We start from the raw sequence: 8,751 nt of genomic DNA on the forward strand, positions 1-8,751 counted from the left end.
ATCTTAAGGAATATAAACACAGTAAAGGGAGAGAAATGTATCAAGATAATGACACGAACACAAACAATGTAACACAGAAATAGGTTAGAAAACTGGGCATAAATAGCCCAGCTGTAAGAAGTCTTGTGGGGCAACATAATAATTATTTTCCAATACTATAAATGTGATTAGACCAAGGAATATGTCATACAATACAATTGATGGATGTAAAATATCTGGGTAAAGTATTTGTTTCATTCCGTACAGGAACGTTAAAGTTGTAAAAGCTGTGAGGTAAATTGTCCTAGGATGTAGAGAATTCTTCCTCATTGAAGTTGTTTGGCCACAGGACTGAACACACGTCATGGGGTTACCGAGGAGGCATGCAAACATCATCATATAAGTAGTAATGAATTTGTGTTCTTTCCAACACTGAGACATTCTGATTTTAAAATGGGAACCTGGATTAATCTGTACTCGACTGAAGTTCCTAATGAAAGTTAGAAATGTATTAAATGCTGAATACTATTCTGGGCTGCATTCAGGTATAGGGAAATAAAATTGCACCACTGGTGACCGTTGGATCTGTCACAGAAATGAGATATCTATCTCATGAGACTATTAAAGTCAGAAAAAAAATAATGACAATTAAAGGGTGGCTGGCTTCTTTAACTAATGAAAGTTCAATATCTTCTAATTATATTGGTGGCACAGCATGGTTGCAAAATATGACCTAGTAGCCCTAATGTAGTACTGTAATGAGTCTTTTCATTTCAGCTCTCTGCTGTATGCTTTTAACTCTCTTGGCCATATGAAATATGCTGTTGTGAAAGCATAAGGGATTCAGTGTTTTTGACATGGTAGAGGAAGGTGGCTGCTTAGGGAACAAGATTTAAAATTCAGTTTATTTCAGCAATGTATTACTACTTACCATCTTCATTCTCTATGCTGGAGACAGAAATAATACAAAGACCAGTAAGGTATGAAACTTGCCCTCAAGTTGCTCACTGTCCAATGGAAGAGTAAACACAATACAAATATCTGTTACAGAAGGCAGAAAGTGTGTTAATGAAGCTATGCAAAAAAAGTCATAGAACTGCATGGGGGAGAGCTATCCAAACTGCTGGTGGATGGATGGTAAAGAGAGGGGGAAAGGAGAAGATCAGAGTAAGTTATCTTTGAGCTGGGTCCTGAGAAAATATATAGTTCATCAGAGTAAGCCTTATAAACACTATAGAGTAAACATTATGAACACAGCTAACTATATATGAAAGCACAACACAGTCTGTATGATGAGACATTAGATGTCCACGATGGCAAAGACCTGGATATGAAACTGTAGACTTAAATGGATCCCAAGCAAATGGAATTGGATCCATTAAGAATCTCAAACTTATTTTCCTCAATCATTTTTCCCCCAGAGCTGACCTACTTCCCAATAGATCAAGATGGTTCTTCATTACTGTTTCTGGGCTATGAGCCCTCCACTCTGATATATGAAAAACACACCAAGCAAATCTACTTCTTTGGGATGCATGCTATTCTGAAAAATTAAGCTCTCCACCTATGCACCTGGTTATGTTCACCTGTCTTCTAGATTCCAGTCTCAACAATGTATGAGAAACTTGGCACTCGCTCAAGCTATTTGACTAAGCTTATATAATTTTGTTTGATGTCAAGTCTGAATGGATGGTAATCCCCTCAGTGTTTGGCCTCTCAGTTTTCTTGATGTCCTGACTCCCAAGGCCCTTCTCACTTTTTTTGATTTAGTCAGCTGCCTTCAATTCCTTTTTATTTGTTATATAGTGTAAATTTTACTCCTCCAAAGACATTACTTCAAATGTTCTAAACCCTAACCATAAGCTTCTCTTCCCAGACAGCAGGCTCAGTTATGTCTGATATAATGATTCTTTGCTTTAATCTCCACTTCCATGTCCTTCTCCTTTATTTATTTATTTTTGTTTCCAATCCTTCATTTCTTAAAATTTCTATCCAGTATAGATTGTTTGGTTCATCATTGTAAAAACACACTTGTCTCTTCTCTAAACATTTTAGGTCATTGTTCCTCTAGTCATTAACACTGACAATAACTGAATTAATCAAAGCACCTGGATATTTGAATTGTCTAGTCTTTTTTTTTTTTTTTTCTTTTTTTTACTGTCTGAGAGTTTGGCCCAACATGCCATCTACAATTACTTTGAGGAAAGAGAGAGAGATTTTTATTAGCCCTCCTATGAAAAGTATTCTAGGATTTATGCTATAAATTAGTAAAGTAAATCCATTTAGAAATTCTTACTGTAGTTTGGGACAGTTAGATTTTTATACATTTGTTTAGAATAATAAACATGAACTATGGGGCGCCTGGGTGGCTCAGTCGGTTGAGTGTCCAACTTCGGCTCAGGTCATGATCTCATGGTTTGTGAGTTCGAGCCTTGTGTTGGGCTCTGTGCTGACAGCTCAGAGCCTGGAGCCTGCTTCGGATTCTGTGTCTCCCTCTCTCTCTGACCCTCCCCCACTCACACTCTGTCTCTCCTTCAAAAATAAATAAACATTAAAAAAAAGAATAATAAACATGAACTGAAACTTGTGAGGCTGATATTTAGGCATGGAAATCCACCAAATTTTCTTTTTTCTTCTTCTTTTTTTTTTCTCCTTCTTCTTTTTTTTATACAGGTGGACCTTTGTAAATAGTACATACCATAGAACTGAAAGAGTAATTTGTTTCCATCCATGTCTTATTAAATGGCTAGATATTACTTGTACATAAACCTTTGTATTATATATTTTACCTTTTTTAAAGTTTATTCATTTATTTTGAGAGAGAGAGAGAGAGAAAGTGTGGGGTGGGGGGTAACAGAGGCAGAGAGAGAGAGAGAGAGAGAGAGAGACAATCCCAAGCAGGCTTTGCACTGTCAGCACAGAGCCCAATATGGGGGCTCAAACTCATGAACCATGAGATCATGACCTGAGCTAAAACCGAGAGTCAGATGCTTAACAAACTGAGCCACCCAGGCACCCCTAGATGTTATCTTTAATTATCTTTCAAATCCATACTTTTATCTTGGTCTCCACCACAACTATTCTACATCAAATTATCATCATGGTAAGACCATAATTTGCTCCTACCTGGTCTGCCTTTTTCTCTTTCCTCCTTTTAACTCATGCTGTCAACTCCATGTTTATGGTTTTGCTCCAGAAAAGATAGACTTTACTCATGATGATGTCCTCTTTGCTAATAATCACAGTTTTTGGTTCATAAAAGTAGTTCTGTAAATGTCCATTTAGTTAATAAAAGAAAACCAAAGGAATTATGTCAGCACATAGGATTAATATCCATTGTTATATGGTAAATTTTGTTGTTCTTAAATGACCACCATACACACACACACACACACATGCACATTTTTAATACTTAAAAAAAATCAGGATGTGTCTTACAGTCGATGATATTTTCTAGCTACTCCCTGCCAGTGGCTTTCCCATCGTAGTTGTCAAGGCAAGCATTGTGTAAAATTGCTTTTGCATTTTTAAAATATGCTTTTGCATCTGGCATGATGGTACAACTGTAACTTCTTGACTTTACAGTCAAGAAACCATCAGTGGACCATTTTAAGAAGAAATAGGAGTCCTGGTTATTGTCTCAAAACTTTCTGTTGGAAGTATCTGTACTGAGTCAAGAATGGGTGTCAGTCATTTGAGAGGCAGGTGAAGAGATAATACTGGAGGGGCACCTGGGTGGCTCACTTGGTTGAGCATTCTACTTCAGCTCAGGTCATGATCTCACAGTTCATGGGTTGGAGCTCTGCATTGGGCTCTGTGCTGATGTCTCAGAACCTGGAGCCTGCTTCGGATTCTGTGTGTCTCCCTCTGCCCCTCCCCTGCTCTCTCTCCCTTTCTCTCTCTCTCTGTCTCAAAAATAAACATATAGAAAAAAAGAGAAAGAGAGAGAGATTAGGGCATCTTGGTGGCTCAGTCTGTTAAGTGTCCAACTTCAGCTCAGGTCATGATCTCACTGTTCGTGTGTTCAAGCCCTGCATGGGGCCCTGTGTTGACAGCTCAGAGCCTGGAGCCTACTTCAGATTCTGTGTCTCCCTCTCTCTCTTCCCCTCCCCCAGCTGCACTTTGTCTGTATGTCTGTCTCTCTCAAAAATAAATAAACATTAAAAATAATAAAATAAAAAAAATAGAATACTGGAGCACTCTTAAGAAAACCACAATATCAAAACTCTTCTTTAGAACAAAGGAGGTTACCATGTGAAAAAAATATGGATGCCCATAGCTCTGAGTTGAAAGTGACTCAGAAGAGTAGGCCCCTGAATGAGATGATGTTATAGGAAGGCCTCAATCAATTTATTCTGATTATATTTTTTTGTGTGTTCATACCAGAGTGATATGTGACAGTAAAATTTTTAATAAATTTAAATAAAAAATTCTAAGTGATAAAACATTGTATCATGGTTTTTATTAGCAATTATTTTTTCTTAGCGATTTATAAAATATGGACACATTTTACAACAAATGGGATCTTATATTTAATGAAATTTATTAACATTCACTATTTTATAAAGTTCTAGGCCACACCATAGATTTTTTTTTTCTGTAAAAAAATCATGGAGTCATAAATAGATAGGACATTAGAATAACAGCCCAATTTTCTCACATTGAGGATCCAACTCTTAACTGATGATTAAAAAGAGTTACCTATTTTCAAGGAATTAGTCAATGATCTGATAGATTCAGTGTTTTTTCCCTGTCTGTTGGATCCATGTTGAGTCACTCCTCTCTCTCAATATTATATGGAAGTACTGTGTCTCTGCAATCTGGTTTTGTACTAGAAAGAACTAGCTTCTTAAGCAGAAGGTTCTAAAAGTGTACCAAGATGGTAAGAAATTCCAGAAGCCTATTTTATCCTCTCTGTTCCTGATAACTTGCCTGCCTGCCATGTGTTGAGGCCTATGATTCAAATGAGCTCTCCACAAAATATGGATACCAAAAATAATCGCTTGCTTCAGAAAAACTTCCTCATCCACCCCCTCCACCAAAAGGAAGAAAAAAATTGCCGTGATTAGCAGCCTTCCCACAAGGAAATTTTACATTCATATTAATTCACTCTGAGCTTCTCATAAATAATAGGAACCACCAATGCACTTAAGAAGGGTTTGATTTCACAATTTTCAAGTTAGAGTCAACTTTTTTTCTGAAGTTTCATTATAGTTATTTACCAGGAATTCAGATTTAGGTTGGCAAGCTGAGAAGTATTCATGAAATGTACTATTTTTATTCTCTACTCTTTATCAGTTCCATCTCTAGGATAAAATGTCTATAAAGATGACAAACCTGGTGACTGGACAATAGTTGGCACTTTATAAGTATCTGCTAAAATGAAAATAGAATGAAAAGAAAGGATTATCTTCCTTCACTCTGAGACTGGAAGTGAACTTATGGTGTGTATAGAGCCAAATGTTAGCACCGAAGAGAGCCCTGCAAAAGGTCTTTGCTGGGGACTGTTTCTGATGGCAGATTTCTTTAATAGCACTGCTCTGTCTCATCAACACTCACTGTGTCACAGAGCTAAGAACGGCTGACTTCCAACAGTCCCTAACAAGCTAGATATGGGATGTAACACAGAGTCATTTCTATGGTCTTTCTTTTTGTGTTTCATTTTCTTTATTTTCTTTTTTCCTGTCAAAAGTGCCTTAATTTGTTTTTAGTTTGCATTTGCCTTTCTTTTCCAAATGGCCCTAGAGTTTCAGAACAAAAATTAAACCAGATTCCTTATTATTGTGATCGTTTAAGGCAAACCCAGCATGGCTGACTAGTGTAAGAAAGAGACAAATTCTTGAAACCTATAAATTATCTGAACAGGAGCTATGGAGTCTCATAGTGTAAAAGGATTCACTGTAGCCTGTCACCGGGTTAAGAGGGTGAACTTGCGTATGGGTCTCATGGTCAGTGGTAGAAATTATTCAGCACCTATCTACAGAGGAACTACTCACCCTGAGTTTGGATGGAGTAATACCAGCAACAACTTACAAGGGAGGGAGTCATTAGTTTATATTTTTACTCTCTCAGGCTATAGTGTAATGACAATATCTGGAAAGTTGAGTGCTGAACATACACATCAGTGTTGGACGAGTTTGCCAGTCTAAGAGGGTTTTATTAGAATGTGACGATATTGAGTTGATCCATTATGATAATCCCATGGGTTGTTCTACAGAAGCATAGTGAGTACAATGTCTCCCATATGAACAATGTTCATGTAATAGAATGATATTTAGCATGGTGTTTAGCATGTAATAGCATGATATTTAGTCCCGCTTGGTTGTTAAACAGACATTATGTTTTCTTTCTCTTTGTTATTTCTCTTGGTAATTTCTGTTCTTCAAATGCCCACATCACCCCTGAGCACTCCCTATGCTTCCAGAAAAGTGACTTCACCATTGGTTTACTGTGGAGCATATGGGCGAGGCCTCAGGTAATCAGTGAAATACCACCTTTTGTATTATTAATTCAATGATAAATAGGTTCCCCAATGGAGGATGATGAGATATAAGATGTTTGTGAGGAATTCTTTAGAAGGACTCTTCCCTACTCTTCAAACTCTTCCTCTTTTTGTGGACTTAGAGGAAGAGCAGGTAGTCTGGAGTTTATCAACAGTCATTATGTGACCCAAGAGGATGCTTTTCTTAGGATGATGCTGATACCATGCATGGCAGAGCACAGGAGCTAAAAACTAAAAAATTGAAAGGGTCAATGAATCAAACAAATCGTGACACCTGACTTGCTTCGGGCACCTGCAATTGTAGGGGAGAAGGTTAAAGTTGAGCTTTTCTTATATAGGCATCATAAAATCCTAACTACTAGAATATAAGTTTAAAATATTTGACATAACTGGGGGTGCCTGGGTGGCTCAGTTGGTTAAGTGTCCAACTTCAGCTCAGGTCATGATCTCACAGCTTGTGAGTTCCAACCCCATGTTGGGCTCTGTGCTGACAGCTCAGAGCCTGGAGCCTGCTTCAGATTCTGTGTCCCTCTCTTGCTCTGCCCCTCCCCACTCATGCTCTGTCTGTCTGTCTCTCTTTCAAGAATAAGTAGAAATTTAAAAACAATTTAAAATATTTGACATAACCAAATAGAAATGAGGCTTATTAATAGACCAATTTTCAATAGATGTTGTTGGCTTTTTTTTTTTGTAAAGTTAAGAATCATAATCTGAGCTTCATCGTTGAAGTGTGCTGCTTTGCAAACTGTATACTCCGATTAAACACAAAACTCTTTGAATTCAACAAGACTCTTAATTAGGAGTTATGATCTATCATAAAAAATGAAAATTCTATACATTCTGTCATATCCTTAAGTATAACATACAAATATGAACATTAAGCAAACTTGTAAGACATACTTTAGAAATTCTATGGATAAGGAACAATCTCCCCTTGGCCAGCAAATACCAGCTGCTTTCAAGTGTTGGAGAAAGTTTTATGCTCTATGATCTTTTCTATGGCATGTCTGCTGTGAATCTCTTTATTCTCTACTAAAATGTTGTAACACAGAGGCCTCTTAAACTTCTATTGGCAGAAATAATTAGGGTATGAATCTTTTACGTAAGAACGTGGTAATAAACCTGGCCTTACTAAGGTGCAGGTCCTAAGAGAAGGACACTATCAGCCTTCCATTTATGCTCCAAGGATACCCTGTCCATGCCCCTAGTCAGCCTGCTTAAGGACATTCTCCAGACTCAAATTTGATATATGCCAGCTCATTTGTTTACCCTTAAATGAAAACCAACCAAGATTCACCATTCCCAGATAATCTGAAGGGTTTTTTTTTCCCCTCTCCCTTTTCCATCCTCTTTTTATCAATCTACTTTTTCCTGTGTTCTGTGAAAAAAGTGTAAAGGCATTCTCCCATATATGTATATAAATTTTGTGCCATAGCCAAATAGTATCTCCAATTGATGACTTTACTGCTTAAATAGTTCTGAGTTAACCTTTGACAGATCCAGGCTGAAAAAGTATTTCCATTTCCTCCCTGACACTGCTCAGAGACACACATTACTATGAATACTCTAAACTATTGGGCTAAGTATCCAGGACTCTTGCTTAAAATAATTGTCCACTTTCTCTTATGAAACTATGATGTCTTATATAATGGTGTCTAAGTCACTTAGTGGAGTTCAATCCTTCTAAGTTTGATTTAGTTTGATTCATGCAACCAACCTATCTGACCCGTCTTCCATGATTATTCCAAACCTCTGTACTGTGCTCATTGGGACTCTCTTAAGAGTTCCTGTTTTCTATTGTTTCTTTATTTCTATTTCTTAATTGAAATCTGGCTGCCTACCAAATGTACCATCTTCCTTGCAGCCCTCTGAAGGGAAAAGGGTTTTCTTCCCCTGACTCAAACTTTCAAAAGGTGAATCATGGCAAGTACACCCATTCCTGCTTATCATTGAAGCTTCCCAATCATTTTCGTTTTCTAACTTCCTAGAAATAAAACAAAAGAAATAATTTTAAAAAATACAAAAAAGATTCCTTGAATGTCATGCCATCCTGTGCCACTTCATTTGGGAGCTAATATCTCCAGAATTCCCAGTCATTTCCACTCATTTTTTGAAGAGTTGAGCTTTGGACTGACAGAACTCTGTGCAACTCTTCTGGGGTTTTTTTTCAGTGAATTTAATGCTTTTAATATATTCCACATATTGGTACTCATTACCTGTCTAATGCATTGGATCCTAAATGTCTCTGCTTTCAGTCCGCTTCCATATCA

The sequence above is a fragment of the Puma concolor genome, chromosome D1, assembly GCF_028749965.1.
Source record: "Puma concolor isolate L17-30 chromosome D1, mPumCon1.1.hap2, whole genome shotgun sequence".
NCBI classification, from domain to species: Eukaryota; Metazoa; Chordata; class Mammalia; order Carnivora; family Felidae; genus Puma; species Puma concolor.